The 25,065-nt window shown below is 36.2% G+C and overlaps 1 long non-coding RNA gene across 2 annotated transcripts; it reads right to left on the bottom strand.

Annotated features, from left to right (window-relative positions):
- Positions 1-14,994: 14,994 nt before the first annotated feature.
- Positions 14,995-16,446, bottom strand: LOC110898771. 2 transcript variants are annotated; one of them, XR_002569613.2, is made up of 4 exons: positions 16,190-16,446; positions 15,986-16,038; positions 15,467-15,540; positions 14,995-15,315 (listed from the first exon to the last, which is right to left on the bottom strand). It is a non-coding gene; the product is annotated as an uncharacterized LOC110898771 (long non-coding RNA). The 2 variants fall into 2 exon arrangements; XR_002569614.2 differs by having other exon boundaries at positions 15,015-15,315; positions 15,467-15,516.
- Positions 16,447-25,065: the final 8,619 nt, after the last annotated feature.

The raw sequence follows: 25,065 nt of genomic DNA, 5'->3' as shown, positions 1-25,065 counted from the left end.
AAGTGGTGTGTCGTTTAATCATGTCTCAGTCTCTGAACTGGGCCCCAGATGTACGGTAAACATGTAATTCAGTATACAAGATTTTTATTAAGAATTGTCCCAAGTTTTAAAAGGTTTTGTGCCTTGTGCACTTAAATCAATTTTCATAAACCCTTTTTAAATAAGTCGGTTAAATTGTATTTACCAGTGAAAACTGACGTATTTTCAAAAGGCTAAGTGGCAGGTACTACTCGTAATAGGCTGGGAGTTGCTCGGTGTCGAAAAAGAGGATCTTGCAAATCCTTAAAGATGCCATAAAGTCTGCTAAGCTTCATTTTAAACATTCTGTAATGATCCTCCTGTGGATTTGATATTACAGACTCGTCTTTAATAAATACTGTGATATTTTCAGACATTGAGTTTGTAATAGTATTTTTTATATTCCTAGACTTTCGTTGTGCTATTCTGTGTATGTTTAACTATGATGATATCAACTACGTCACGACTCCCCACCGGGCCCACCGGTGACATGTGTAAATATTGGGGTGTGACATGAAATCAGCTAACACCTGGCCTTTAATCGCTGGCCTTGGTCTAAAAACCACATTTTGACCTCCCAATTCTATAGCCCATTTCGCTAGTCTTCCAGATATCTCGGGCTTTGCGAGGATGTTGCCGATGTTGTAATTTGTCAAAACATGAATGACGTGATTGGCGAAATACCTGCGTAGCCGTCTTGACGCGTGAATTAGTGCTAGCACAAGTTTCTCCATTATGGCATACCTTGTTTCTGGATCTTTGAGAGTGCGAGACACATAATAAACTGGTGTCTGTATGCCTTGTTGGTCCACGAGCAAAACTGCTCCGACTGCTTTGTCTGATGCTGACAGGTACATCACTAGAGGTTCTCCTTTCACTGGTGCTGTTAGTGTTGGCAATCTTATGAGGCAATCTTTCATCTCCCGGAACGCACTTTCGGCTTCCGGAGTCCACTGAAACTGACTTTTCTTCATGCAGTTACGGAGTGTTTTGATAAATGGAAAAGACTTTGCTGCGTGATTGGCTAGGAAGCGGTTTAGTGCTGCTAACCGTCCAGCCAATTTCTGCATTTCCTTGATTATTAACGGTGAAGGCATCCGCTCGATCGCTTGCACCTTATCAGGATTGACTTTAAACCCATCTTTTGTTACGATAAAACCCAGGAACTTTCCTTCCTCCATGCCAAAGGAACATTTCGCTGGATTTAGCTTGATACTCACCCCGCGCAGTGTGTCAAACGTTTTTTTGAATGTTTGCCAGCATCATACTTTCTTCCTTACTCATGATGACTAACTCATGATGACTAGGTCATCCATGTACACTTCGATGTATTTGCCGATAGCATCGCTGAACGTTTCATTCATCAGTCTCTGATAAGTCGCTCCTGCATTCTTAGACCGAAAGGCATTTTTGTGTAGCAGTACAGCCCTGTCGGTGTGCGGAATGCAGTTTTGTCCTCGTCTTGGATGGCTATCTGCACCTGATGGTATCCCTTATAGCAGTCAAGGAAACATTTCCATCTGAAGGTTTCCAGCGAATCGATCTTCTCATCAATATCTGGTAAGGCATAACAGTCGCGCGGGCATGCCTTGTTTAGATCCTTGTAATCCACACACATTCTCCAACTGCCGTTTCCTTTTTGGACCATTACTGGGCTCGCCACCCAAGTTTGGTATCGGACTTCTCTAATGATGTCGGCGTTTAACAGCTCCGTGACTTGTTCTTGCATAGCGTCATGCTTTATGTCTCCTAGATGGCGCTTGGCATGTACCACAGGTTTGGCACTTTCTGAGACGTTTAATCTGTGCTCTGCTATGTGCCATGGAACACCCACCATGTCACCTGGTGTCCAGGCAAACACATCCATGTTTTCAAACAACATTTTTTTTAGCATCGCGCATGTGAGATCAGACATTGCAGGGCCTAGGGTGACCGTTTGTTCTGGGTATTCGTTGTTCAGTACCCATTTTTCAGCTTCTGCGCGTGGTGCGGATTTGCTTGCTTTTGCTGGCCTGATTTCATCTGTTGCCAAGACTTCTTTGCTTGCGTAAATTATTGCTACCCCTGTCTCTGTTGGGAACCCAATAGCTGAATGTGGTCCAGAGCAAATCATACTGAAATCTCCCTAGGACTCTCTTCCCAAAAGGATGTCATGTCTTGAATGTGCGGGTAGCACCATGAACGTAACTTCTTCTGTTCTTGAATTCCTTCCATCCAAGAGCAACACCGGAAATGATATCTGGCCGAGAGGAAAGACGGCTTCGTTGCAGAAACCAGTTAGTGGGTAATCAACTGCTTCTAAGCGCGCCTTGTCTTCTTAGTCGAATTGATTGAAACATTGTTCGTATATGATATCTACGGTGCTCCCTGGATCAATGAAAATGTAGTCGGTTTGGTAGTGACCGATTACACCAGATATGACTATGGGCCTTCTCTCTCTTGGACCTCCTCTTACTATGGGGAAAACAACTTGTCTTTCGCGCCATGAGTCGTCTTGTATGCGCTTGTTATAATTCTTTCGCGGCCTTCGTGGACCCCCTTGAACCATGTGAGTTTCTAATTTTCAGAGTTTTTTGTTGTCTGGCCCTTCTTCTCTTCTTTGAATTTGACGGTTATCGCGTTTCCCGCCTTTCACCAGATGGGTGAGCCTTCCATCTCTCAGGGCTCTTTCTATCTCTTGCTTTAGGCTAAAGCAGTCATCGGTCAGGTGACCGGTGTCTTTGTGGAATTCACAGAAAATATTTGGGTCTTGGCCCCTTTTGTTTCGCATCTGGAGAGGTGGTTTGAACTGGTGGTTCTCGGTTGACAAGACCTCGGAAGGAGTCATTATTAGAGGTGTCCACTGTTTTTCTCTATTTTCTCTTTTGACCTCTTTGCGATGGGCGATCTGGTTGATTGTGTTGCGCGCATCTTCTCTTACTGGGCTTCTTTCCCTGTAACCAGATGTTTTCCATGATTGGCTTTTGCCTTTCTTGTTGCGCCGATCATTGTGGTTATAACTATACTGACGGTTGTCATTACCGGTCAATTGTTTGTCAGTGCGTGCGATTGTTTTTGATGCCTCAATGAAGGTTTCCCAATCTTTGGGGCCTCCGTCTCTTCCTTTTAGTCGCTTGATCAAGTCGTCACACTTTACTGCCCTCATAAAGTGTGCGTGCATCATCTTTTCGCCTACGTCTCCGATTTCCAGACATTCTTTGTTATATCTGGTGATGAAATCTTCCATGCTTTCGTGATCTTTCCTCCATATATTCAAACAATCAGCTGGATCTCTATTGTGCCTGCGCTGTTGGGAGAAGTGCGCGAGGAACTTGTCTCGAAAATCGATCCACGACTTAATTCTTCCTGCTGGCAGGCTATTGAACCAGACGCATGCCGCGCCGACAAAGGTTTGTGCGAAAAGATGACACCAAGTTGGTCGGTTCCATCCACCTGTTACCCCTACGCCATTGAAGACTTGGAGGTGGTCATCGGGACCTGTTAAGCCATTGTATTTGCCCACTTGTGTGGCAGTTTTGTCTTGTCGATATCGGCTGTTGCAATCTCTTTGATGAACTTGGAGTTTTCAGCCATGCCGTCTGGGCGATAGCTCAAAGAGTAGTCATGTTCTGCCTTTGGATTGTACCTCGCGCGCTTGTGGGGTTTGTATGACTCATGTTCTGGTGGTAATCTGCTGAATACTGTGCTTTCTCTCTTGTACGTCGGATCACCTTCCTCATTATAGCTATCCCATTCGTCGTTCATGTTGTGCGCGCCTAAACGACTTTGTATCGGCTTTCTCTGTGGATGAGAGTACTGCACAAAATTGCTTTCTGTTTCACCATAAGTATCGCGCGTGTCATGCGCGCTTGGCTTTCTGATGTTTGGCATAGGTCCTTTTTCAGGATGTAAGTTCCACGCATTGGCCTGCTGAGTTGTGTGGGTGCTTAGAGACCTTTGCGGTGGAGTAACAAAGACAGATTGGTTAGCTTGTGCTTGGAGCAAGGCTTGTTGTGTGCTGAGTTGCACATAGACAAGGTTTAACGAAGCTGTTTGTTCAGCATACCAGGAAGCTAGAGTTTTTCCTTCGGGTAGCCCTAAAAGTGCTAAGAAGTTCAACTATGTTTGAACCGATGGGGCTGATGGACCAGCCCCATGGTTTGGTGTGGGAACTTCCGGAGGTGTCTGAATAACTACCCTGGGTGGAGGTTGGAAGGTGGCTCCATTTGTGGTTCGGTTGATGATTCTGGGTGGGGGTTGGAAAGTGGCTCCATTTGTGGTTTGGCTAACAACTCTGGATGCGCTTCCAAAGATGTCAGGAAACTCGTTGTTCACTCGCCCTTCATGGATGGTTTCGTTCCTTTGGACTCTATGAACGTGCGCGGTGTCCGAAATGAGTTCGAAGGAAGAGACTTCTCCGTCCATTTGAGGAGAAGGGTTTGATTCAGCCATTTTAGAGAGTTTTTAAAAGAAAAAGGAGATGAGTGTGGTTTGCAAAAAATGTGGTGGGCGCCAATGATGAAACACTGGTTAACACCGATAGTTAACTAGCTAGATTGTCTCTTCTGTGGGTTCAATCTCCTTCTCTGCTCGTCGAATGGCTATGGTCCTGCAAAACAGCAACACCGTTAGCTCGTTAAGAGGGGAATATAGGGGTTTCCCTCTTAACCAGGCTCCGGCGTGAGAATAAGTACTGTTCTGAGGAGGAAAACAGTGTGTGTTGAGTGTGAGAGTGTGGAAGATGGAATGGAATTAACCTGAATGATGAAGGGTCCTATTTATAGCCGGAAGGTAAAAGAGGGAGGAGCAACCTTGCCAGCTGCTATAGGGCGCCAGCTGTCCGACCAATGGGAATATCCTCTTGGTCCCCTCTGCTGTGGTCAGGGTGGTAGTACACGTGGCGCACCTATATTCGTCCATGCTGGAGACGTCGTACTGCTGCTGTCGGTCTGCTCCTGGATTCGCTGCAGGTCTACATGGCGCTTGGTGACTGGTGACACGTGTTGTCCTTTCTGTCGGAAGGAGCATCTTTGGAGTCACATTGACGTCTTCCAGAAGCTTCTAGAAGCTTCTGGATTCACTTGCTGATGTAGGCGCCATGTTGGATAAAAAAGTGGTGTGGTCCTTGCCATGTAGGCAAAAGATTGGGACCATACCTCTTCATTTGGGGTGTAATTTTAAATAGGCGAGAAGACCATTTAATTAAAGATAACTTGTTTTTGGTTTTGTTACTTTTAGGTGTTTATAAGTCTAGGTTCCAACTAATTAGTACTTTTTACAAGTTAAAATGGAAGTTAGGTTCAACCCCTTTCTTGTGCAGTTATCTTTGTGCATATGCACAATCAGGTAATGTATAGCGAGCAGCTTGAGTATGAAGTGTTTTAACCTATAAGGCATCTGCGACTTTGGTCACACGCTGACGATAAAGTTTATGCTCGGAGTTTCTTGTTATGTGATTTTATTAAAGTTGGATCCGGTTCAGAAGAATCGTAATACTCAGCTAGCTATTAATGAACCAACAACATCGAGTTCAGACGGAAACAATATAGCAACAGACTTCCTAATTGATGGATTCCAAAGAACAATCTTGTTCTTTCTGTTTCGACTTATGGTATGACCGTACAAAAAGAAAAAAAAACAATCCGTGAGAGCAATCCAACATTGAAAAAAGCCTAAGGGATCTAACAGTTGTCGGAACCCTTGGGGAAACCTGTAAATTGGGAAACTATCATCATCGGCAATCGAAACATATATGTCCTTAGAGTCTTCTTTGTAGTTTATATGCGGCTGAGCTTGGTTGAGGGTGTGATGAGTGATAAATTGAGAGCTATTGATCAGGGACTTCCATTGCTTTGAAACTGATCTGAACTAAATCAATGATTTGACAGGAACAACTCTTTTGATGATTTCCGCGTGGATTTCGAACGGAATGTTGTCTGTCAGACATTTTAATTTCTATTGGGGGGGGGGCGTTTCAACGATAGAAATTGCGACCTAGGGATTTTGATATCGGGCTTCATATGCGATGACAATCCATGGATCATGAATAAGTCCATACATACTACTCTTTACGCCTAAAGTTTCATTTTAAGCTTTATGTCTAAATGTGATACCGGCTTGTTTGTAATTTTGCAAGCTTGAACTTGACTTTAAACTCTCTTTTATTATGATGCTATTTTATGTTGAAAGAGTAAAAGGGTAATTTTATTTCATTTTAACGGAAAAGTTAAACTCGCTTGTTAGCTATTTGGACCACTCTGAAAAAGAATAAGTTTTGGGAGCTCAGCATGCAAAAAAAAAAAAAAAAAAAAACCCACAAAGATTTAATTTTACAATCATAAAAGGCGCATGATGTATAAAGTCTGTACTCATTAATTAAATAAGCTTTTATTAAGATATGAACTCGACTCAAGCTTATTTAAACTTCATCCATTCAGTTAGACTCACATTTATTAAGGTGCTATTTTTATGTATAATTTTTTTTAACAGAAATAGTTAATCGCATCCGCTTTTGGACCGAACAAAAAAACTAGTTTGGGGGCTGAGCATGTAAAAAAAGAAAACCTCCATAGACTTAATTAATTTTACAATCACAAAAGGCATGATGTATAAAGTCCGTACTCAAATCATTAATTAATTAAATAAGCTAGTCTAGTGGTATTTTAGGGGTAGAATAAGACTCAAGAACCATTACAACGTATATTTGATAAAAAATTATACACACTACTTTGATTTTGTGATATACGACTCTTGTGTATAACAATTCTCTCTCTCTCACTCTCACTATAACTTATATGCACAAATTCGAGTGATTACCATGGGCGGACCTAGCCTTTGGCCAGGGTGGGCGACCGCACCCCTTGAAAAAAAAATGTAGTGTATATTCTAGTCAAAAAAACCCGACCGTACCCCTTGAAAATATAGTTGAACACCTCATCCGCACCCCCAACAAATAATTTCTGAGTCCGCCAGTAATAATTACGTGTTTCTTGTGGTTCTACACTTTAAACTAAATTTGTATTACATGTAGACCTACACATTTGTGTGTGGAGGATCAAATAAAATAAAATGGTTAAATTTGTATTGAATGTACTCTTGCATATATATGTGGAGGGTCAAATAACATAATTTGGTGGTTAAATGAAAATAAAAATGCAAGTTTAAGTTTAACAACAAAAGTTAAACTATAAAGATCCAGACATAATCGAAACCCACAGTTATTGAACATAAGTAAAGAAAATAGTTTAAATAAAAACCATGACACTCTCCAAGTTGCACGTTCTCATGTGAGTCGTACCTAGCGTCCTGCAAAACATGCTAAAGAGTATCAATAAAAAGTTGGTGACTTCACAGTTTTAGTTCAACGAAAAGTAAGTTCAAATACAAATTTTATAAAGGCATGTCATGGATAGATAACCCACTATTAAGCAACTAAACTGGTAGTACCGAATACTGATTATGTATGTTTTTGTGCCCCACATTAATGTCTATCGGCATTGATGCAAAGTAAAAGTCAAAAGTTCACGCCCGGCTCCCCGCACGGTGTAAGGTTTGTCAAACCTAATAGTATCAATTAATACCCCGTCTGCCATCCCAGCAACTAATCGGTATAACGGTAGTGACTTTCAAGATAGAGTTTTCGTTTAGTCCACTATAGACATGAAATTAAACTAGAGTATTTAAGTTGTGGTATTCCATCCAGGAATATATATGTAGTCCCAAACCAAGGATGCATGCCTTTATTTAGTAAAGTAGTGAACTCACCTTAGATTTGCTCGACTAGAGTTTAAGTGACTAGAGTTGGGTGTGGTCAACCACGTCCTGATATGGTTACCATTTTATTGTTAGTTGCTATTCACATAAGTCACTTGAATGCTACGCGTATACTACCACATAATATGTATACACGTTGACACTTGGTTACGCGTTCGTGTGGTTATGTGCATTTATACTCCTCAGAACATGTAACATGTTTAATGATGTTCGTTTAGATATCAAGTAACAATTAACACCTCATAGTAACAAGCAAATGCATTTATAAACATTAACACCAAATTCCAACGGTTTTGGCTCAACGTCCGTAGTTGAGCTGTTTTTGTGAATTTTGTTTAAAATACTAAACGAACTAGAAAAATTACAAATAATTTTCGAAACTTGTCATTCAATCCATTTTACCTTGTATATTTTTCTTAAAGTCTGAATGTTCACAAAAAAATTATTAAAAATCATTTAGCACATAAAGGGTAAATTCATCACATTTTGTCGACAATTTATGGTTTATTTTATATAAATATCCTCATTGACCCGTTTAACGTAATTATAGTTGGAGAATCTCAGTATCTCCTAGATTTATCTACAGTAAAAATTTCAGACCTTAACTCTGATAATTGAATGAGTTATGACTTTAAACGTAAGACTTAATTTCTGCAAAAAAAACTCAGCCTGTACCTGTGTTTCCGTTTTAATCTTTTGGCTGACCTAAACTTATCGAAAAGATATGAAACTAGTGGGGTTTGGTAGCTATTTCATTGAACTTCGTTTTAGACTCAAGAAACACTCTATTTCATTATGTTTTGACCAAGAAACAGTTGGTACAAGTTGGCTTAAATTTCTGCGCAGAAGCTGTTTGTTCAAAGCAGTTTACGAAAACGTGTTCATGACCATGTTTAACATAAGTTCGGCTACTATATCATGTATAACCTCAAATATATTAGATCTAACAACAAGTAACCACCAAGATCATGGTATAAATCGAAGACCCTAAGCATACATGCATATATACGAAACATACGGCAATCTGATACGTGCACCATGTCCACGCCATTGTTGCATGGGTTCTACATCATCATTGCATGTTTTCTTTTAACTCTCTGCATGTTTGTTTTTAATTTACTCACATATGTTTAGTTAGTTGATCATGGTTAATTATGGATGTGAGGAAATAAAGGTCGTAGTGGGGCATATGTACCCATGATCCCATGTTGTTGTTAGTTGCTTGTAATCCTTTTATAGGAATGCTTTTTAGAGTTTAAGGGATATTGAAGAAAAATTAAATCAAGAATTCTCTCTCTTTTGCTTTCTAGTTTCTTTCTATTTGCTTTTGGCCAACGAAACCATTGAAACCACAAAGCTAGCATAGTAGAAACAACAAAGTGTTCAACAACTTGGTGTCGTGCCCCTTGAAAATAGTAAAAGAGATCATAGCTATATCTTTCTTGTGGGATAAAAACATGGGTAATCTTTGGACACTATTATATTAGACTAAATGGTGTAGATTTGATTTAACATAAATTATTGCGTTGTATTAGGTAGACATTTGCTGGGGGATTCTAGTTTTTCCCCCTTGTTGTATGTTATGGTTTATTTGTTTGTTTCTCGTTGTAATAGTTCTGGCTAACATGCCAGCTAGTTTTGGTGGTTTACGGAAGAATTTGTTATCCTTTAAAAAAAATGTTGAACTCAAACAAACTTTTATCAAGTTTTTTAACCTTATCACGTGTTAGCATTTATTAACCAGGATAGGATATAATGGTCCATTGGTTTTTGATCGGATATTATAGCCCAAGCTAGCTTCTTTCAACACAAATAAATTTTTATCAAGTTTTTGAACCTTATCACGTGTTAGCATTTATTAAACAGGATATAATGGTCCATTGGTTTTTTATCGGATATTATAGCCTAAGTTAGCTTCTTTCAACACAAACAAAAATGTTCTAGTGGTCCTATATATTTACCCAACAAAATGTTAACAATCCATGTGTTGCACATTTCTAGATATTTACCCAACAAAATGTATAATTCTAATGATGAAAGGCACATATATAAAAGTGTGGTCACCGTGAATTTGATCATGTACCGCTATTGTTTAGTTGGTATATTTTTAGTTTGTGATGATAAAAAAATCAATTATTTATGACACGTTCGAATAAAACTTTTATTTAATCATATATAATAATAAACACATGATGACGGTATATTTGGAATTTTATTAGATGTTAATAATAAAAACTATACCTATCTTATACGGTATCGGTACCGGTAATGATATCGTTTATACAGAATATAAAAAAAAAGCCTATTAAAAGTTAAAATTAAATAAATGTGTTTAAGGTTAAAATTAATATAACAATAATCTATTGTAATATTGAAATGAAAAAAATATATATGAAAATATTTGTATTATTATAAAAATCAAACTATTATTCATGATCATTTTGCATTTATATATACTAGTGGGGTTTCCACGCGCTTCGCTGCATGTCGGTCCGGTTTATTACAGTGACAACACGATATCGGCGGTCGACATAGCAATCGACACGTGTCTTACATCCATTGAAAACCATAAAAATGAATGCCCGGACCAATAGTAATCGGTCAATATTAGTTTGGTTCGTTATGGTACCGGTATCAGTTCGGTTCGTTATGGTACGAATATCGTATGGACGTTGGTTATGACTTACAATACACAAAAAAAGAAATAATTTATTGCTAATATAACCATGTGTTCAACAAATTTTATACTGTCATTTCCAGAAAAGTATAAAAAAGAATATAGTACTGATATTATTTGGTCGGTATATGTTCTGTTTACGATGACAAAAGAACATCAACTATATATGACTCGTTCACATAGAACTTTGATTGAAACGTACATAATAATAAGCACTTGATGGCAGTACATTCGAAATTTTATATAACGTTATATTGTTTTTATAAAAGACGGAAAGGGTAATTGATGTCATTTTATATAAAAAAAAAAGTAAACCGATGTTATACAGTACCGGTACCAATGTTGTTCAGATATTATCGAGATTATCAAAAAAAATTATCATCGTAAGTTAAAATTAGAAAAAAAAAACATATTTAAGGTTAAAAGTAAATATAATAATAATTTATGTAATATTGAAATGGTAAAAAAACTATATACTATATAAAAAAGAAGTATATATAAAATCAAATAACTATATATAGTCACTTTTCATTTATATATACTAGGTTTTTTCCCTGCGGCGGGAGTTTGATCGTTTTTCCACGTGGTACGTGGTGTGACTTTGGTCGTTTTCGGCCCTGCTCATTGGGAACCATATAAAGCGAAAATTGATAAGGTTCCAATAATACCAATTAAAAAAATGTTTTTCTACCGGCGTTATTTGGCAGGAGTTTGATCGTTTTCCCCGTGCTACTCGGCGTGACTTTGGTTGTTATCGACTCGACTCACCGGAAACTATAAAAGCAAATATTAACAACATGTTTTCCCCTGTGGTACGAGGCGGGAGTACGATCCTTTCCCCGTGCTACGTGACGTTACTTGGGTCGTTATCGGCTCGACTCATCGGAACCATAAAAGAGAATATCGATATAGGTTTCGATAATATCAATTATTGAAATTAGGTTTTCCCTCGTGCAACACGCGGGAGTTTGGTTGTTTTCCCCCGTGCTATGCGATGTGACTTTGGTCGTTATCAGTTCGACTCATCGGAAACCATAAAAGCGAAGATTGATAAAAACGAATATCAATACCGTGTTTTCCCCCATGCTACACGACGCGAGTATGATCGGTTTTCCCTCGTGTTACACATCGTGGCTTTGGTCGATATCGGCTCGACTCACTGGAAAACCATAAAAGCGACTATAGATTTTGGTTCTAATAATACCAACTAAAAAAATTTAAAAAAAAAAACTGGTTTTTCCCATTGCACTACACGACAGGAGTGTGGTCGATTTTCCCCTGTGCTACGCGGCGTGGACTTTGGTCGTTATCAACTCTATTCATCCAAAACCATAAAAGCGATGATCGATAAAAGCAAACATTAATACTGGTTTCAATGATAGCAAGGAAAAAACAAAAAAAATAAAACATTAAAAGTAAAAAACCATAAAAGACAAAAAAAAATGGTCCCTATTAATAAGACCTTTCATTAATTGTTATTTAGTTGGATTCCTTCGCGCTTTACAATAGGCTTTCAGTCAGAATCGGTTCAGTTGATTACAGTACCATAATGATATATTGGCAATCGATACATCAATTAATACGTGTTTCCATCGATTGAAATCCATAAATTCAGTTTGTTATGGTACCAGTATTACGATACCAAATAATATTATTTAATATGTTTAAGATTCAAAGTAAATATAGTAATAAACTATAATCATATTAAAATAAAATAATAAACATACAAAAAAGTTAAATGCTATTAAAAAACTAAATTTACTATTGATAAAGCCTTTCCAATTATATATACTAGTGGGATTCTCCACTCTTCGCGACGGGCTTTCCGTCATTATTGGTCTGATTCATTACGGTATCCGTATCGGCATAGCAATCAACATGTATTTTACATCGATTGAAACCATGAAAATGAATACCCATACCGGTACTCATGTTATTTGGTCAGTATTGGTTCGATTCGCTCAATATAGCTTTGGAGACCAAAAAAGACTTTATTTCGAATATAACTCCATTTTCAATGAATTTTATGCCACCAAGTAAAGTAAAGTATAGAAATGAATACGGTACCGGTACCGATTTGTTTGTTCAACACATGTTTAGTTTAAGACGATAAAGAATCAACCATATTAGACCTATTCAAAAGAACATTTATCGAGTTGTAAATAATAATAAGCACGTGATGACGGTACATTCAGAATTTTATAAAATGTTATATTATGTTAAAGAAAAAAGGTCGGTCGACGTCATTTTATATAACAATGTAAACCGATGTTATACGACACTTGTGCCATATTGTTTAGAGGGTAGCTATAATATTATAAAATGAAAATCATTAAATTAAAATTAAAAATTAAAATATGTTTAGGGTTAAAAAGTAAATATGAAAATAAATGTAAAGTTAAAAATAAATATAATAACAATCTAGTGTAATATAATATTAAAATATGTAAAATTAAAAATAAATATAATAACCGTTTAATGTAATATATTATTAAAAACAATATAATATTATAAAAAAGAAACTATAAATAAAGCTTCGATCCCCCGGTTGGAAATACGTTTTTGACCCCAGTTTTATATAAATTTTTGGTATATACGTTTTTGACCCCCCGGTCGGAAATCTAAAGCTTCGTCACTGGCTACAACAAACTGAATACATGTAGATATTATTTTGTTAATGCTGCGATTTTTTTTTTTTTTTTGTTTTCTTTACTCTTTGTCATAGTTTGATATATTGATTGAACTCTCACCACGTCCTGCCGCAACACCGTTTAGAATAAAGTCTAAAGTCTGCATGATCTATATTGACCATTTAATACACCATGTTACAAATTTATTTATCTCTTTTTATTCAACATATTAGAGTTAAAGCTAACTTTTAACTCTAGACGTGTTTACTTAATCACGTTGCTTGCTTATTTTTACTGTCCTTTAGATTAAAGCCTATGGTGTCGTATGAATCCATCAATATACTAGATAAGAAATACATCCTCGTGAGCATCCTCCTACGATTCCACAGCAAAACACGGGCTTAAACATTAGTTATATACATAATAATAAAATAATTTGATGCAACTCCTGAACACTATTGATTGATAACTAGTGATGTGTGTGTTTTAGGTGGTATTTTAAACACATTTAATTATCAAAGTTTTAAATTTATAGAAATGCTTAATATGCATTCAACTAAAATACACACAATAGGTAAGCGGAGTGTAACATTCGTTAAAAACATATCCTATAAGCCGACTCGTTTTGTAAACCGAATCCTATGTGAAAATAAATAAAAAAATGTGAATTTCTATTTTTTTACGTTTTTAATATAAATACGTATTCGTTAATTATATCTGGATTTAAAACGTTAATTTTATAAATAATCTTCGGTTAGTTCCGTTAGATATTATAAAAGAAAGAATTAACGAAGTTTTAATGTTACGTTAGTATATTTAGGAGTTTAAGGGGCCAAAAATGTTAAAATCCAAACCCACACCCGCACTACACGTGCCCCATGCCAACTCGCCCTACCCCCTCCCCTACGCGCTCTCTCTCTCTCTCTCTCCCTCTTTTTCCTCACCCGACCGCGACCAGAACCGTGTCTAACCTGGCCCGCCTCCCACTCCATATTTATGCAACGTTTTAACTTCTAATCAGTCATAAACGAATTGGGATTATGGAGAAACCAAACGTACACCATCTAATCGTTCCATTACACTCCCTACATGATCTAATTAACTCGAAATTTATTCACCATCACTACTAGAAAACTGCTGCTATTCCCACGTTAATTTCCGTGGGTAACTGCGTTTACCCACGGATTTCCCACGAAAACAGGTTGTAGGAATTTTGCTCGTGGGTAATTTCTTTCTGACGCATTTCCTACAAATTCTCCTACCCATTTCCCACACAAATGTTTCGTTAGAATTCTCCTACACATTTCTCACGGAATTAATTTTCTTAATTTTCCAACGTATTTCCCACGGAATATTTCATTTTTTAAACTTTATGTTTAAATTAATTATATTTACTTTTATTATATAATTTTTATAATTTTCTTACATAATTCTTACGAATTTTTTTTTCTTCCTACACAATTTCAACGAAATTTAATCGTTTTTCCTACACAGTTCCTACGAAATTTTTTTTTTCATACGCAATTCCAACGAAATCTATTCTTTTTTCCTACGCATTTCCTATTAAATTAGTTTCTTTTCCTACACAATTCCAACAGAATGTATTCTTTTTTCCTACGTATTTCCTACGGAATTATATTTTTTTCCTACACAATTCCAACAGAATGTGACTAAACTTGTTTCGTGTTTTTCCTACCCATTTCCTACAGGATACACACTACTACAAAATGGAACCTTAAACGGGGTGATTTAGGCTTTAAGACAAGGTTTCTAACCCCATTTTAAAAAGACACGTCTTAATATGGGGTTTTATTAGACGTGGTTCAAACTAGACCCTGTCTTAAACAAATGAACCTCGTCTTTTGTCAATTCCAAACCTGTCCATATCAAGCCAATATATATACAGCAATTTGAACCTTTTTCAAATCAATGAATACACATTCAATTTGGAATAACCGGTCAAATTACAATTCTTTGCTAAATGTATAACAAACTATATTAAATTTCATAAATAAACTACATACAATTCCAAAATTTATTAATAAAGCTACTCTAATGGAATACCTAACTCTTGAAAAAAAAATCAACATCAACGTCTTCAACAAAATCTATATATCATTATCCGTAATCTCTCTTGTGTGCATAATCCCATTTATAAGGTCATTTGCTTTCTTGTTCACAAGCGCTTGAAGAATACAACATAAGATAATAACACGAAGAAACTTTTTTACTCTGTACCTACAAGAAGACCTCAAATTACAATCCAAAACATGTAACACATGGACTTATCGATATAAGTCAAATACATTTGATACATCTAGTATCCATTGAACTAATCAATAAAAAGTGACAAGATTAATTTAAAAAATAAGGTTGTCAAACTAATCACCTGTTAAGCTTTCAGTCTCCAATCTTCTCCGCTAGTTGTTCCACAGAATCCTGGGTAATAACCATCAGCAAGATCTAGAAAAATGACACACCAACTTGAATATGTTTGACTTTTTGTTTCATTTGTTGAATGTCCTTAGTAAAATCTAGATGCGGTCCTAACATGGACAATACCAAAATACTATTACCAATACCGGTACCATACCATTCCAGAATGTGCTTATAGGATATGGTATTCGGTGTTAAGATTTATACATATTCAGTTTTGGTACTAAGGGGTACGATACAGTAACCGATACCATCCCTACCCTAAGGTGTAAAAATATCCCATTAATACCATCCCTACCCTAAGGTGATATGCTAACCTGTTATATAATCATGAAATTAATATTCTAGAGATTACCATCTCCATGATAGCACAACTCAGTATTTTCGTATATTCAATATGAATATCAATGAGAATTAAATAACTAAAGATCACTAATTTTGGATAATTTCAAAACTATATAAGCTAATGTACCTCAAAAAAATAGGGCATCTTAATGAATGGCATATCACTCCAATTCCCTGCAACTAGAATTAGAAATTCAGAAATGGAATTAGTTCCATCCAAAACCAACTTTAGTAATTAAAATGATTATAAATCCTATTCCATCAGTTATAGAATTTAACTTTCTTCATACATGGAATCTTAAATATTCAAATAGATTTCAGTAAAGATTACCGAAAAAGACCTCTCATGTCGTGGCCCTTCATTTTCTTCTACAAGCACTGCTCTCTGGTTCTTAACTTCCGGTTCAGAATCATGTCATAAAACTATTAGAGATAGAAGGGATACTTAGTTCGCGTTGGTTGCGTTGCTGGTGGTGGCGCATACAAAGACCAGAGACGAGGGGCTTCATGCCTTCATGCCTTCAAGTGGATGAGGGATTTTGTGGGCTAGGGCTGGAAAGAGAGGGAATTTGGGGGAAAACTGATTTTAGGGGCATGTTTTGCTAAGCTTTTTGAAAAGTGCTTATTGACTTATTGGCTTTTTGAAAAGTCAGGATTGGCTTTTTGAAAAGTCAGGATAGAGTGACTTTTTGGAAAAGTCACTTTTCCTCCTAACATACAACCTTATTGCCAAACACCATTTTAGAGCTTATACCTTTTCAAAAAGCCAATAAGTCAATAAGTTGTTTCAAAAAGCTTAGCCAAAACTTTGGGCGGGATAAGTTTTGAGTTTTGAGTTTGGAGGGATTTTGAAATATGTGAAATTTCATTTTGGTAGGATACAAAAAATTTTTTATAATATTTTTAAAGTTATACGTACAGTAAAATATATAAAAAAAAACTTCTTCAAGAGAAAAGGTTTGGAATTTAGGTTGGTTTTCGATTTACAAATAAAAAAATTCAATGGTGATAAACGATTCATGTTTACAGATTGACGAGTCTAACCCGGCCTAAACTAAAAATTCTACATGAACCCATACCTAAACTCGGACATATGAACCCGAACACGACTTTAATATTTACGGATGACTCAAACATAACCCGTTTAACACATGAATTTTTTTGCATATTATATTTTAAAACTAGAATTTAAGACGAAAAATACAAATGTATAAAAACAATTACATTTTAGTTATAAGATTTTATGTCGGTTTTTCTTTATTAGTTATAAATTATGGCATATAATATCCAACCAACTTAATTTATGACATATAAACGGGTCAACCCTTCTTGGGTTGACACGAATCTGACCCATTTACCTAAACAGGTTCGCATGTTCAAGTGTTCAACCAGAAACTAACCCGACCCATCCGTCACGTTTAGACTAAATCCAAGTCCATGAATTTCATGTTAGGTTCATGTCATGTCAGAAATTCACACCACTACTTTCTATATCTTTTTGTTGTTTTCATTGAATTATGTAACCTTTCAAAATTAAAAGTTGCATATAAATTTTAGAGTACATTACAAGTTTTGTCCTTTATGTATGTACCAAATTGAAGGCGGTGTCCTTCGACTTCAAAATTAACTAGTTTGTCCTTAACGTTTCAAAATTCTGCACGTCATATCCTTTAACCCTAATCCAGTTAGATTTTTTGGTTAAATCAAATTACACAAGGGTATTTTAGTCTTTTTACCCATTTATTTAATATTATTTAAAAAAGATAACAAAATATTTATAAAAATTATTATTATTATTTTTATTATATTATAGCGCTCTGTCTCTCCTACGCTCTCTCTAGCACTACCCCCACCATAAACTCTCTCTCTCTCTCTCTCTCTCTCTCTCTCTCTCTCTCTCTCTCTCTCTCTCTCTCTCTCTCTCTCTCGGCTTCACCCACCACCTCCATCACCTGAAAGTCACCTGTCACCCACCCACCTCCCACAACCACCCTTCACCCATCGCCACCCTTAACCCACCACTTAGCACCACCGCAACCACCCTTCACCCACCACTTAGCGCCGCCGCAACAACCCTTCACCAACCACCGACCCTAACCCACCACTACAACCAACCTTCACCCACCATCCAGCACCGCTGCAACCACCCTTCACCCACCATCGCCCCTAACCACCACAACCACCCTTCACCCACCACCGCCATCAACCCACAACCACAACCACCCTTCACCCACCACCGCCATCAACCCACAACCACAACCACCCTTCACCCACCACCCAGCGCCGTCGCAACCACCCTTCGCCAATTGCCGCCCCTAACCCACCAGAACAACCACCTTTCACCCATGAATAATTACTAATTAGATGATATGATCAGAGGGTAAAAGAGAACACGCCTGAAACGATGGATGTTGAAGGGTTACATCATGTTGTATCGAGTGATATATCTTAAACGATGTGTGGGCCTTGATATATCTTCATGGCCCATTAAAACCTTTAGTATGTAACATCTGATGTTAGAGGATTACATCACGTTGTATTGAGTGGTATTATATTGTAACGAACAATTACAAGTCATACATGCCCTAATAGACCGTGTTAAGCCTTGATATATCTTAATGGCTCGTTAAGGCCTTTATTATGTAGCATTCGATGTTGAAGAGCTACATCACGTTGTACTGAGTGATATTATATTGTAACGAAAAATTAGAAGTCATACATGCCCTAATAGACTGTGTTAAGCCTTGATATATCTTAATGGATCGTTAAGGTTATTATTATCTAGCATTCGATGTTGAAGGGTTACATCACGTAGTACTAAGTGTTATTATATCGTAACAGAGAATTACAAGTCATACATATATTTTTATTAAATAATAAAACTTTATATTTTAATATCGTTAATTTTATTTATTATGAATATTTTTTTATGATAAATTGTATTCCTACGCATTTCTTACTAATGATTAAAATGAAAAGAATGTAGGAATTGCGTCAGTATTTTCCTACACATTTCCTACGGATATATATATATATATATATATATATATATATATATATAATCGTTTTAAAAATAACATATATGTGTATTACAAAAAAAATTATCCATTCCGTGAGTAATCTGTCGGAATTTCCAACACACTTCCTACGGAATTAATTTAGAGATAACATATATTTTTATTAAATAATAAAACTTTATATTTTAATATCGTTAATTTTATTTATTATGAATATTTTTTATGATAAATTGGATTCCTACGCATTTCCTACTAATGATTAAAATGAAAACGAATTTCGTAGGAATTCCGTTAGAAATTGCCGACACATTTCCTACGCATACCAATTCCTACAAATTTCCGACTAATGCTTAAAATGAAAATGAATTTTGTGGGAAATCCGTCGGAAAGTTCCGACACTTTTCCTACACAAACCAATTTGTCGCTTTTTGTAGCTTTTTTTGTCACAAAACTAAGACCTTTTCTTGTTCGTCGGAATATCGTAGGAAAATTGTCGCCATTTTCGTTCGTAGGAAATGCGTAGGAAATTTTGGTAGGAATAGTAACAGTTTTCTAGTAGTGCATCAAAGCACTTTCAAGAACACGATCGGTCATGGTCCAATTCGTCAATTTAGGGCTATAAAACTGATACTAATTGAACCCTCACACCTTTTTACGAGTTTTCCCACAATCAATTCCATATACAATCCATTCTAACTCACTTATTTGATCCAAGAACAAAGTTAGGGCTTGAAACTTCTCCAATCGATTTCTCCCTCAATTCTCAACCAAATCAGGTGATTCTTGATTCCATTTCGCTTAGTTTTTCATGCTCTACAAAAGCCCTCTATCCATTTATGTGATATGGGGCAAACGAATTTGAATTTGATTTGTTGTGAAATTAGAGTTCTCAGGGGTTCCAATTTAGGGTTTTTAATCTAGAAAGATGTTTTTGTAAAATTGAAGTTATCAATCTGATCATTAACACGTTAGATTAATTTTTGGAAATTTTGGGAATTTTTAGACATTATATGGATTTATTCTGTAATTATACATGTTATACTAATTTAAAAAATCATAATAAAATTCAAATTAAACAAGATATGATATCACAAATAATTATTTTGAAGTACACAATTAACTTATAGTTTTATTATAACAAAATTCATATTTAAATTGGAATTTGTTTCATAGTGAGAGGATAAAGTAAATTATAAAAGCTAGATTTATTGTTAGAAATACAAAAATATTAAATCAAAATTTATTTTATTTATTTCACATAAAAACATTTATTATAAATGTATATATGCCCATCATAAAATTGACAGGGAGTTAAAAACTAATTAGTATAATACTTAATTATTAATATCATAGAAATTCATTAGATATTTATTGGTATATAAGAATAAATATCTAAATATTTCTTTAACGTTAGTTTGAATATCAACTTAGTCATTATTCTAGAAAATATTTTCTACATAAGAAATTTTAATTTCTTGCCTTATTGAAATAATAACTTAATTATATTCATATATTTTGTTTAAATTCTCTATTTTACAAAAGGTCAAATCCTAGAACTCAAGCCCTAGTAATCTTTAATATTGCTTTGTCAACTCCAAATGTTTAGTATTTGTTACTATGAATATTAGGGTGATATTTTTGGATTATCCTATTGTTAAGTTACGGTATTTCTTGTGGATTATCTTCGCAAGCAGTGAGTAAATTCTCCCCTTTTTTTACTTTAAAATATTTTTGAGGTGTATCCCTGTGTCTTAGATCTAAAATTTATTTTATTCAGCAAATCAAGCATGCAAATTCATTGTTTAAACTATATGTTACGTGTTTATTTGTTTATTGAGATTTTATGTGGTAGTTAAGTTAGTCAATCAAAGTCAAGCATAATTATAGATCTATTGGTTAACCATCCATCCATGGCTATGGGTGATTGAAACCGCATTTATTCAGTCTAACTTCTCGGAGTTAGGGACACAAGCAAATATTGGTTTATTTTAATTGTTATTTATCGTTTGGATTATTCAATTAACACACCATTTGCATGACCATTTTTAAAATAACTTATATTTATTTAAACTAGAATTACTCACTTGCACTTGGTACAGAAAATGAGGTTTAAAGATTCTTAGATTTGAAGTCATCTTGGATTGACCTTAGAAGTTAATAATGGGATTCCGTATTTACTTTTGAATTATGTTTAGATATATGAAATTTGTATGTTTTGGTGTGATTACTTGATAAAATGACATGAATAATTTTGAAACATTAAATAGTGTCATAAGCTGTGGACAATTATCACACCTCAGTCGATAATCAGCCACGAGTTGGGGTGTGACACGAACCTATCACAGCGTAGTATAATCTAGATAAAAACCAAGTATCGATCCCTTGAAATGGCTTCCCTACTCAATCTTTGTAGTTGTCTGACCAATTTTATTTTTGAGTAGGTTAGAAATTTATAATGATTAATAATGGGTCCTCTTGGATAAGTCTTGCTTATGTAATATTATTTTTTTATAATTAGTTAATTAGTGTGAAAAATATGGAAGGACTTGCTGCCCGTAAACTAGCGTTCTTGGTTAACTTGGCTCCAACTTTAGATACTCAAGTCGTACAACTCTTTGGAAAGTTAATTTGGTGTATTGTGAACAAATACCTACCACCATCGAGTTCTAAAAAAACGAGTTTTCTTATTTATCTTTTTAGTTATAAAAATGGAAATAGGCTCATGTTAAGGTTACCTCGTTTTCCCTCAATTTTAGCGGAACATATTGATATTATGGTTTAAAGTTGTTGGTTTATAGACTCTTCATTCGACCATCCCTAGTTTTGAGACTAGTAAATAGTATATTATAACAAAGTGACAAACTAGTTAAAACCATCTTTTCTTTATCTTTTTGTTCCATTTTAGTTTGTATTTTCCAAGCATAAACTTAGGATTTTGGTTAGAATCTTACTTAGGCGTTCAAATTAATAATGTTACTAAACAAACAAAGCAGTTCTTCCTTTAATATTGCTATTTCATGAGCGTCTTTAGTCATGATCCCTTTATGGGTCCACAGAGTGAAAAGTACTTGGTAACAATATCGTTGGTTGCGCTACTATGTCGTATTACCCAACCCCTAATTACTAACCTTTTTAACTATTACCCCCAAGCGGATCTCGTGCTTTTCTAGAAGCCTACTTTGTAAGATGTAGTTCAATACCAGAATCTTACCACCGGATCTGATTAAGGGAACCAGAACTCATACGAACCCCTGGTTGTTTAAATTAAGTCAAGTTAATTAAATCAAATTAAGTTATTATGTTAATTTGTTAGAAGTCAGATGTTCCTGTCACAAAAGATAATAAATCAAGAACTAATAAAAAGATAAACACACTAATAACTGAAAATGAAATACTAAATTAAATAAGTTCAACAAATCCAAGAGATGAGGAGCTAGAAGGTTACAACCATTTGAAAATGACTATACTAAAACTCATGGCGACCATTGACTCGTGTAACTAGAAGGTTAAAACTATAGCAACCCTAAAAAATGTTTTGAACCACTCGTAATCGAAAACCCCGAACGCGCACGACGAAAACCAGAATGGAAAAAATGAGTTTTACTCCTCGTGACGTGTCGTGTCAGAGTCTTTGAATGATGTCGCGTGGCGCGACATGATCAAAAGTGGCTGGATGACACATGTCACCACGCGGTGCCACGTGACAAGCCTACGTGGATGACTAAGCTGACCTAGCCCTACTACATTCTGAAGGCTTGAACAATCAAGGTGAGACATTCTAAATGTTTTCCAGTTTTCACTTATATTTAAAGTGATTAAGTCATTGTATTCTTACGGAAAAACTACTGTCAGTATGTGGGGTTTTGTATACATTACTTGATAATCTTTGTATTGGACAAAGGGGCCAATAGTGATATGACCACAGTCACAGATCCGATCGAGTGACAAATACCCGTGTGTAATTGTAAGATATAAACAAATGTAAGAACTCTTAATGTTGTAATTATAACACCCTGTGTTTCTAAAGTCAAAGTCAAAGTCAAGATTGAAGTCAAAGGAAGAAAAGATTGCTAATTGCAATCTGTCACTCCTTGCTCAACTCCTGTTTTGACTTCTTTGATTTGTAGATAATTTATTTATTTTATCGCATTAGTTGTATTATGTGGAGTACTTGTATTAACCAAGGTTTAATCGCTATTTATCGCATGTTTTGACGCTTATCGCATCGCAATCGCATTCGCTACCCGAGTTATGCGTTCTGGATATTATTTTATGTGTGTGTGCTAATTATATGTTAATTGTGCATGTTTATTTAAGTTTATATATTGTGGTGATTAATCGAAACGCAATCGAAACTCTATCGCAATCGAATTGCAGACGCTGAACGCAAGTTAACTATAGTGATTGTATGTTAGATATAGTAGTTGGGATTAATATCGCATCGCAAAACTCAACGCACGAAACGAAACGCCGAAACTCAAACCGTCAGAGCCACTCGATCGAGTGACAGCTCGATCAGATGGCCATCCGATCGGATTCCCACCCGATCGGACAGCCACCCGATCGGTGACCCACCCTATCCATGCGCTTTCCTTTTTGGGAAACCCTATAAATACCTCCAACTGCTCCTCTCACTCGACCCAGTCGCCTTCAAGCTTCTTTCTCTCGATTTCTCGCGATTCTTGTAAGTTTTCAACCTAAATCTTGTACTTCTATATCTACACGCACTCCTTCACCTTTCTATCTTTTGAATCTTGACTTTTAACCATGAAATCACCGGATTTGAGGTGTTCTAGGATGATGTCATCATGGGGTTCTCATGAACTTTATGTTTTGGCTTCAATCCACCAAGAACAACTTAGATCTGAACGATTTCCACATGAATAAACAAAGATCTTGTATAGATCTGAAAATATTCATAGTGAAAAGGATTGAAAGATGGTTTTCTAACTTTCTTTCAACTCTTTTACACTCAATGCACTCAAAACCGATAGAATCGGAGCTTGTTCTGATCTTCTACTCTCTCTTAGTGTTATGTCAGTTCAAGATATGTGTTCTATCAACGAGACAACCGATCTCGGGTTAAACACGAACTGTCGATTCGAACAGTTGACCGACCGGACTAGGGTGATTCCTGCCCGATCGGGTCACCCGGGCATTGATAGGGTTCTGTTGTTTGGTACGTTGTCACTCCGTCTCGAGAAACCGCAAACTTTCAAAACAAACAAGTGTCAAGACGATCAGGCCGCCGGAACGGATTGCCGTCCGATCGGTTTACACACGGCTCCATACTTAAACTATGTTTCAAACATCAAACGGATTGCCGCCCGATCGGATTGTCATCCGATCGAGCGACCATCCGACCATGTGATGTTTTGAACTTCAACACTTAAACAATTTTCAACATGTTCAATGCATAAACAGTTCCAAACAGATTGCCACCCGATCGGATTACAATCCGATCGAGTGACAAACTGCTGTGAACTTGTTCTCACTAAGTGTCCAACCAATCGGATCGTTACCCGATCGAACGACCGTTCGATCGACCGACCTGAAAGGTAGAGATACTTCTCTGTTTTCAAAATGCTACAACAAAAACTTCAAAATACAAACCATCATACACAAACACATCCATCCCAAACGAGGTAACAATCCAATCGAATGGTCACCCGATCGGATGACTATCCGAACGGATTATCACCCGGTCGACTGGCCATTCGATCGGATTACCGTCCGATCCTTTGACACTTTGCACCATTTTACGCGCCGCTTATCGTTTACGCTATTGTGAACTGTTCAGGCTAATCTCTCTAAGCGCTCCCTTCAATCCAAGGCTGTGTTTATTTGTTAAACATAATCTGTGAGTATACTCGATCCCTTTTTGCTTTACATGCTTTTGGGTGTTACATACGTTATCTATATTCAAATCACAACTATCACACAACGCAAACACTATTTATACGCTAACCTCTAATGCATGTTATACGCGACTCGATGAATGCCTGTTCGTTATGTTAACACATTGATTGATGTCTACCTGCCTTAGCAACGATAGTACTATAGTTTGGACTCAGCACCTGTCTTAGACAAGGGTTGTTAAGGATATTACTTCACGTATTCACACTGGTGAACATGTGTTGCGCACTCGTTACTCGTAGTCAACTCGCAGTCATTGGTATTGATAGAATCT

The sequence above is a fragment of the Helianthus annuus genome, chromosome 13 (genome assembly GCF_002127325.2).
Source record: "Helianthus annuus cultivar XRQ/B chromosome 13, HanXRQr2.0-SUNRISE, whole genome shotgun sequence".
NCBI lineage: Eukaryota > Viridiplantae > Streptophyta > Magnoliopsida > Asterales > Asteraceae > Helianthus > Helianthus annuus.
The sequence above is the reverse complement of the archived record's forward strand: the minus strand, read 5'-3'. Positions and strand labels throughout refer to the sequence as shown.